Source organism: Elaeis guineensis, chromosome 15, assembly GCF_000442705.2.
Source record: "Elaeis guineensis isolate ETL-2024a chromosome 15, EG11, whole genome shotgun sequence".
NCBI lineage: Eukaryota > Viridiplantae > Streptophyta > Magnoliopsida > Arecales > Arecaceae > Elaeis > Elaeis guineensis.
In genome coordinates, this window is record NC_026007.2 from 53,218,661 (window position 1) to 53,227,293 (window position 8,633).

Consider the following 8,633-nt stretch of genomic DNA (forward strand, 5'->3'; position numbering starts at 1 on the left):
TCATTGTCAAACAATGATCTTAGACTGACTGCCCATCACGCATCTTGGCCTTAAAAAGTCTTTGATAGACTTGATACTTGGTCGCGCGACTCTATTCACCAAACAACTCTTGCAGGTGAGCCAACATTTAGTGGGTAGTCAAAATATTCTCATGTTGGTACTGCAAGTCATCAGACATTGCACCCAACATGTAGTACCTTGCTTTATTATCATCATCCGTCCACCTTCTCCAGAGATGCTCTCTGTTCAGCAGTCGGACGTGCTGGCATGGCAGGTGGGTCCTAGTCCAAGATATGAGTCAATTTTTCAGAACCTAGAATAATTTTGTAGTTCCTCAACCAGTCCTTGAAATTGGGTCCAGTCAATCTGTGGGTGTCTAGTATTTTGGTCAGGGGGTTTGAGGCAGACATATTTTCTGTAGAGAGTCAAAAGTTTCTAGTTAAATTTTGTAATCAGACTTAACCAATTTATTTAGAAGTTTCATTTTTAAAATAAATTAGGCTCCCACTATTTTCTCAGATCCCTACACTCCCTTGGTAGAGTGTTGGGTGGATGTCTGGCCAGGACACCACCTCCTAAGTTTTTTTCAGTACCACGCGATGCAGCAGGAAGAAAGAAGAAACAAAACAAAAGGAAAAACAATCAAAATACATGGATCAGCCATAAAAGGGCTTGCCTCCATGGGGCATGCAAACTTCACTATGAAAAAAAATTTTTACAAGAGGAGACCTCACCCTCAACCCTTGTACACCCAATTCTCTCTCACTAGAAGTTCCCCTCACAAAAGCTCTCTCTCTCTTGGAAGACCCTCCTGAACCCCTGAAGTACCTGGCGATCGCTGTCCAGGAGCCCTGCTCCTTCTCTCTCAGTGCTTCCGCCTCTCTCTCTTCAATCGGGTTCGTACGGCTCTGTACGGCGAGAAACCCGAACCACCCGCTTCACTGTTCGTCATAGGACCCTTTTAAAGGTTAAACAGGGTTTAAATTTAATTAGATTAGGTTTAAGAGTCTTAAACAAGCCAAATCAACCTCCTGAACCATCGGATCGTCACCGAAAACTCCCTGGGCTGTCCGATCACGATCGGTCCACGAAATAGTGCCGTGGACCGCGTGAAACGCGTGCGAAATGCCCACGCGGTCCATAAGTCCAGCCGTGGATCGTCCGGTCCATGGTGGACCGATGCAAAGGGCCAGCAGGCCACTGGCCTGGGCCAGCCCGCTCCCGCACGCGGGCCTGTGCGCGCCTGGGCCATGCACGTGCCTGTGCCGCGCGCCAGGCTGGGCCGCGTGCCCGTCTGGGCCGCGTGCCAGGCTTGGCCACGCATCCCGCACGGGCCTGGGTCGCGCGTCCCGTGCGCCGCCGCCTGCGACAGCGCGGCTGCCGCTCGCCGTCGGTCACCGGCGGTCCTCCGCCGCCTCGAATCTCATGCCGACTTCAAAAACTCGTATCTCCTCCATCCGAGCTCCGTTTCAGGTGATCTTGGTTTCGTTGGACTCCATTTTTCGCCGTGAATCTCGCTGTGTGCTCAATATAGACTGAATCTTGAGGCATCAAATCCTAACATAGAGATGTGAAAATCTCCATGATCAGTGATTTTTAGTGGATGGTGTGGTCTCATCGACTGGCTCACCACCTCACCTAATAGTTATTGGTGATGGGTCAACCGATGAGTGGACAACTCTTATCCAATGATTCTCTAATCATGGTGCACCCAAAACTTGATCTCTAATTCATGAAGCTCATCGTGTCCAGGATATTGCTCCAATCCTTAGTTAAGTCAGATCCACCATTTGCACGAACTAGATTCTTGATTGGGTCCCTCATCATATCCAAAATATTGAACCCAACCCATTATCTAATTCATAGCATCCAATGCCTAATAGATATGGTTGCATCTTCCTAGTGCAACTGAGCCACTGTAACCAGCCAAGAACAATCAACCCCGAAAAGGGCCTGCACATCCACAATGGTGGAAGACCTAGACTTAATATTTTCTTAGGAAGATTTGATTTAGGTCTCATTAAACTTGACTTGACATAGTCATAACAATTATGATTAACCTAGTGGCATGGGTTAGCTCGAATTCTTAGCCACCTCTAATCAGAACTGAGTCGACACATATGGCCAGGTAAGTGAGACCGATGGGAGGGATATGCCATTAACTCAACAAAAATGCATTCGAGTCGAGTAGCTCCTAATTAAAAATCAGTCGGTCGCATCTGCCCAACTTACCTTAGACACCAAATTGTCAAACCAGAACTAATTGGGTTAGCCTACAATTTAAGCTCTAACCATTGAGCCAAATTAGGTCTTAACTTGATCGAGTCACATCTAAATGTGATTCAACCTTGACCCAGACTTAATCCTATTAGGCTGATCAATTATTAGCTTTCATGATCCCACCTAACCAACTCTTGATTCGATTTGATCAACCGCTAGACCTAATTGAGCTACCCAAGCCCGAATCTAATTTTATGAAAATATCTTAGATCTAAAATTCTAAATTTTAGACCTAACTTAATTTCATAAGCTTAATTTATTAATTAAGTTTGGATTCATAAACAAAGCATGTAAAATAAATCTTAGGATTTTAGGATCTAGGATTTTACAGAAAAGTAAGTTTTGATTTCTGATTAAGGATGAACGTGCGGCACCCCTATACGTCATATGAACACCCCATTGAATGAAAAGAGAGGGTCTTAAAACCCTACTTCATTCTTATGATCAGACGGTCATGAGGAACACCTTAATCAGAAATATAAATTTAACTATAAAACTAGTTAGATTTAAATTAACATATCACATATACAATTTAAGATCTAACTAATTCATGCTTTGCATACATCTCATGTATCAAAAATCAATCTAATTAACATATTTTCAGATCTGATACATTACATGTAATATCTAAAAAATAAGATTTAAATTAAACTATTCAAAATTAAATCCATTCTAGACAAGTTACTAGAATAATTCTACAACTAGTCTAGGCGTGCAGCAGATCAATTTTATGAAAAAAACTAATTTTTTTTTTAATTTTTTGACCTAATTATAATACTTATAATATCAAAAAAATAGAAAATAAATTAGATTTAATTTATATTTTAATCTCATTAAAATATAAGACTTAAGACTATTCATGGATTCAACTAATCCTAGTCTAGTCATGCATCTTATGCATGTTAGATCTTCTTAGATTTAATTTTAAATATTTTGATTTTAGATCTTATCACATCTGACATGACATCTAAAATCTTTAATATCAAATAAATAAAAATTAAAATTAGATATAAATTAGATCTGAAATAGAGCCAACAACCTGGCTCTGATACCAGTTGAAGGAGGAGAACCGCTTTTTCTCAATAAGATCTTTCAGATTTCATCAAATCTGGGATGGAATAATTTTAAAAAAATTTATCCTACATATATTTTAGATCTAAATCTCTAGATCTAATCTTATTATCTGATATTTTAAATCTAAAACTATGATAAAAGAAGAAATACCTCAAGGGTAATCTGATTATCCTGTAGATGATCTCTGCATAGCCCGAGGTTTTGATATAGCCACACAAGTGCCTGGCCTCTACCGATATCCACTTGGATAGGACCTAGAATATCTTCTCCTCGTGAATCTATGCTCCAAAAATCAGATCTAAATCTGATTAGAAAGATCTTCAAAAGTCTTCCTGAAGTTGGAGCAACAGCCTGTCGAAGAAGTCTTGCAGCCTTCTGTTCCAAGCATCACCACGCCTTGGATCTTTGCCAAATGGATGTCCAACTCTTTGGATGTGAAGAGGGGAGTAAGGAGAGCAGGGAGGATATAGAGAGGAGGGGAGAGGGTGGCAGCTATTAGGTTTTGTGCATAAAATAACTTCTGCCTCAAAACCCTAGGCACAGCAGGGTTTATATAGACCCTGTATTCTGTGCAGTGCCACATCATTCAACCAATCAAAAAATTTTAATAAATTCTAAAAAAAATTTAATTGGTAGAGTGATATCATTTGATCATATCAGATAAGAACCCCATCTTATCTCCAAAAGATGGCACCAACATTGGATAAGCACAAATAGAGGTGGCGCCCAAGAGTTTAAATTGATCAAGACTCTCCAATCCTTATCCACTTGGGGCGCCCACTTTAATCCAATTGGGCTCACACCATAATCTGATTATGGTACTCAATTTGATGTGGCTTGACTTGTGGACACTCCACAAAAATTCTCCAATGAGCCCTCTTCAGTTTAAGACCCATATGTCAACTTTTGACAGATGTCCTAAAATGAAATTGGCAGGTGCTAGGAATTAGCAAGTGTTGTCTTAAATTCATCTCATGAATTAAGATAAATCTTTTCTGAGCTGGACAAACTTTATTTAGACTGAGAAAAATCTTTCTAAGATTCTCTGGATGAGTCAAATCATATTTGGCTCAATAGAGACATAAAAGATTACACGAGGAGAAAGTTAGGCTCAATCATGTGCTAGCACGATTTCCTTGAACCTAATTGGATCTTATCCAAATCAATTAGGTTAGTCCAATTGATGACATCCAGATCCTAACCCTTATTTGTGTGACCAAGTTAGGTTCAATTCTGTATGGTAATGAGACATGTCGTGATCTCATCATCGACATCATCGAAACTCCTTTCGATGGATCAAAACTCTTCTGATTCAGACAATTAGAATGATCGATCATCAATATCATTTTAATTGCTCTCAAAATCCATCAGTGACATCTAGCAGTATGTGGTGGCAATCCATCAGAACTGAAGATGAATCTCTTGGTGCAGCTACCTGTGTGATTGAGTTTCTCTATCATGAGTCCCGACTGAATTAGGGTTAAGGTGAACTCATCAAATCCAACATCAGTCATATGAGTTAATCGATCGATCCGAGTTCAATGTGAAATCTTAATGGAAAACTCTTTTTCATTATTTCACTCTGCCATGGCCATGGGCTTAAAGACTCAATCTTTCAATTATCATAGGACTACTCCTCTCATCTACCGAGGTTGATAGATCCCATCTTGGTGTGACCTAGTTCCTACAATGAATATGCTACAGCCAACATACACCTCAAGATTTTGAATGACTAGGAGATCGAGTTATGGTATAGTCAAACTATAACACACTCAAGGTGAACTGTCGATGCACCTCAGGTCAAAGAACTAGACACACAACTGCAGCATCGAGCTAGTTATTGACGAGAAGGTAGACTTCCTTATGACTGCTCGAAGTGATCACGCTCAGTACTCTCATTCTCAATGAATACCTGTACTCTCACTCTGGTGTCTCCACATCATAGACTCAAGACATATCTATCCTAAGAAAGCGATCGTACACCAACCTTTCAGATCGATCACCATCCTCGTGATGATCCTATGGTCAGGAGCTGTTTATGAGTTAGTTATGTAAATTCATGCCTTAAATTTTCAACTCTTAAAAAATATGAATTTACATTTCTACTAACTTAAAGGATGTATCACAGACACAATGTACACAATGTGATAGAAGAATAACCCTTTTATTCATTTATAGTCAAAATTATAAATTTGCCCTTAGATCTGTACAGGAATGTGTCAGCCGATCTGGCATCTAGGGCACACATCTAACACTACTTTAATCAATGCTTTTCTTCCTTGAAAGTTTAGATCTTATTAGATTTGCTATTGTTTATTATTTGATTATTGAAAAGAAAGAAGAAGTTTGTTGCATCTTCATCTGCATTCCCATCCCGCATCAGGAAGGGGCGCCATTTGTAAGGAGTCCTTTTGCTTTAAGTCATTTGATGACTTAAAGCCCTAGGACTCTTAGGTTTCTAATTCTATAAATAAGCCCCCCTGCCATATGTTTTAAAAATTAAAAAATTTGGATCCTCTCCTCTCCACACCATCTCCCTCTCCTCTCTACTCTCTCCTCCTTTCTCATGCCCAAAGGAGTTGGGCTGGTCCATCAGGTGCGCTCGAAGAGTTGGGTGCTGATATATCTGTGTGAAGGAAGAAGAAGGCTCTGATTAAGGGTTGATCGAGATTCTATTGGAGATCTGATCGAAAGTTGATCCAGGAGCTTGCTGATCCACCTTGGCGAAGGTGGATCAAAGTTAGAGAAAGCATCCTAATCCTAGCTCGAGTGGATATCTGTAAAGGTCAGACATGTGTGCGGCTCGACAGCGAACTTCAACTCCACGATCATCAGACAGTGGTGTTCACTATCCGCACAAAGATAATGATGTGATCATCATAATCAAATTAAAATTATTTTAAAATTTTTTTGATCTTAGATACATGAATGATCTAGCACAGATCAAGATGTGATCTAGATCAGATCACATGCCAGATTAAATTTTTGAATTTCGCTGTATCCTAATTTGGTCGATCGAGTGTGCGATCTTTTCTTCAGTTAGTATCAGAGCCAGGTTGTAGGTATCATGTATCTAAGATCAAGATCAGATCTAAATCAGATTTGATATGAAGTAGTGTTTAGATCTGAAATTAAATTTGATTAGATCTAATTTGAATCATGATTAGATCTAAATTTCAGCATAATTAGATTTGAATTTCAGCATGATTAAATCAAAATTTTAGTATGATTAGATATGAATTACATGAGATGTATAATCTGATTTTCTGAGATGCATGACATATGAAATACATGAGATGTATAATCTGAATTTCTTGTAATACATGAGATGTATATGATTAGATCTAGTTTATACATGAGATGTATGAAATTCTTGCAAATATGATATGTGTAGATTAGATTAAATTTTTAGTAGCCTAGTACTCTTTGAGAATCACAGTAAAAGCCGTCCTGCCATAGAGGACTATGGTAGAAGGGCTATAGTAAAAGCCTCATTTATCTTTTCCAGTAAATGATGACTTGGTCATCTTTCCAAGGTAACGATTCATAATCGTATTCATCAAAAATTCTTTCTTGAGCCAACCTGTTCATTCTATTCTTATTGATATGACCTAGCCTACAATGTCAAAGGTAGGCATCTGTGACATCATCTATTCTAGGACGTTTATTTAAAATGTACATTACATTAGATCTAGATACAATATAGATACCATTGTTCAACTATTCATATAAAATTGTAACACCATTCAAAATGATATCACAACAGTTTTTTTTTATTGATATTTCATAATTTAAATTGGCCAAAAGGTCTACAGAAATAATATTTAAAAAAAAACTAGGACTGTAATGACACTCATTAAGAACAATATACTGAGACTCGAATACAAGCTTGATGATTCCTAAAGCTAGAACTGGAACTGATCTTCCATCTCCAACATTCAGAAATCTCTTACCTTCTTCAAATCTTCTAGTGACCTGAAGATCCTGCAACGAATTATAAATATGAATAAGACTTTCAGTATCCAATACCGAGGTCATTGTATCTATAAGAGAGAAGTTACAAAGTATTATCATATAAGTACTTTGTCCACCAACTGATTGCTTCTTCTTCTTTGGCCTGCTCGGGTCAAGGGAAGTGGTATATTGAGGATAATTTCTCTTTCAGTGATCCTGCTTCTTATAAAAGAAGCACTCTGCCTGATTTTGATCAGTCTTGAATTTGAATTTCTGGGACTGACTCCCAGCATTAGGCACCTTCTTATTCTTCTTCTTTTTTTCTTTCTTAAAGGGATGACGACTATTCGAAGAAGATCCTCCCACTAGATTCACTGTCTCCTTGTGAAGCTGGTGATCATTTTTAAAAGTTTGTAGCAACCCCAACAGATCGTGGTAGTTGACTACAGGCTTCATCATTCTAAAAAGATTGAGAAACGGTAGGTAGGACTTGAGAAGAGAGTTCAGGATCGCATCTTTCCCCAGCTGATGAACAAAGAAAAGCCGAGTTTGATCAATTTTTCAATCTACTCGATCATGTACAATACATGATCAGTAACAGATGCATCCTCTCTCATCGGGCATTAAAAATAGTGCAACTAGTCTTGCGTCGCTCAACATCATCAGGAGTACCAAAAGAATCCCTCAACACTTGAAGTATTTCCTCTGACTGAGCTTCTTCAAACTTTCACCGCTCCTCGGGTGTTAAGAGCAGGCTCCTCAGGTGTCGGATCCATTATCATATAAAGGATCCACTCGTGCTCCACGACAATCTTTAATTTCTGATATCAATTATCAAAATTCGATCTGATAAGCTTTTCACTATCCAACAGTGATCGGAGTGACAAGTTTGAGGCCATATCTGCATACACAAAGAAAGAACAAAGCCTAATTAGTATATAAATTTATTAATCTTAAAGATTTGAACTTTAGTCTAAAGGTTCTCCCACTATTTTATATGAATTGATAGCCTCTACCTCCAATTCAAAAAATTATCTTAATTCCTTAGTGGATACTAGAATCTAATTAAAAACCACCAGTTGAAATGCCAAACTTATCTTAGACACCAATTGATTAACTAGTTTTGATTTAACCAACCTAATGATTCAGGTTCAACCACTGAGCCACAATCAAGATCCATTTGATCTAATTAAAGACATGAACTTGACCATCTATAACTATTGTACTAAAAAAATCCTGATTAATCTAATTCAATATTTGGTTAGACTTAATCAATTTCTCTACATGATCAATCAATTCTTTGATTCTAACCTTAGGTCTAACCT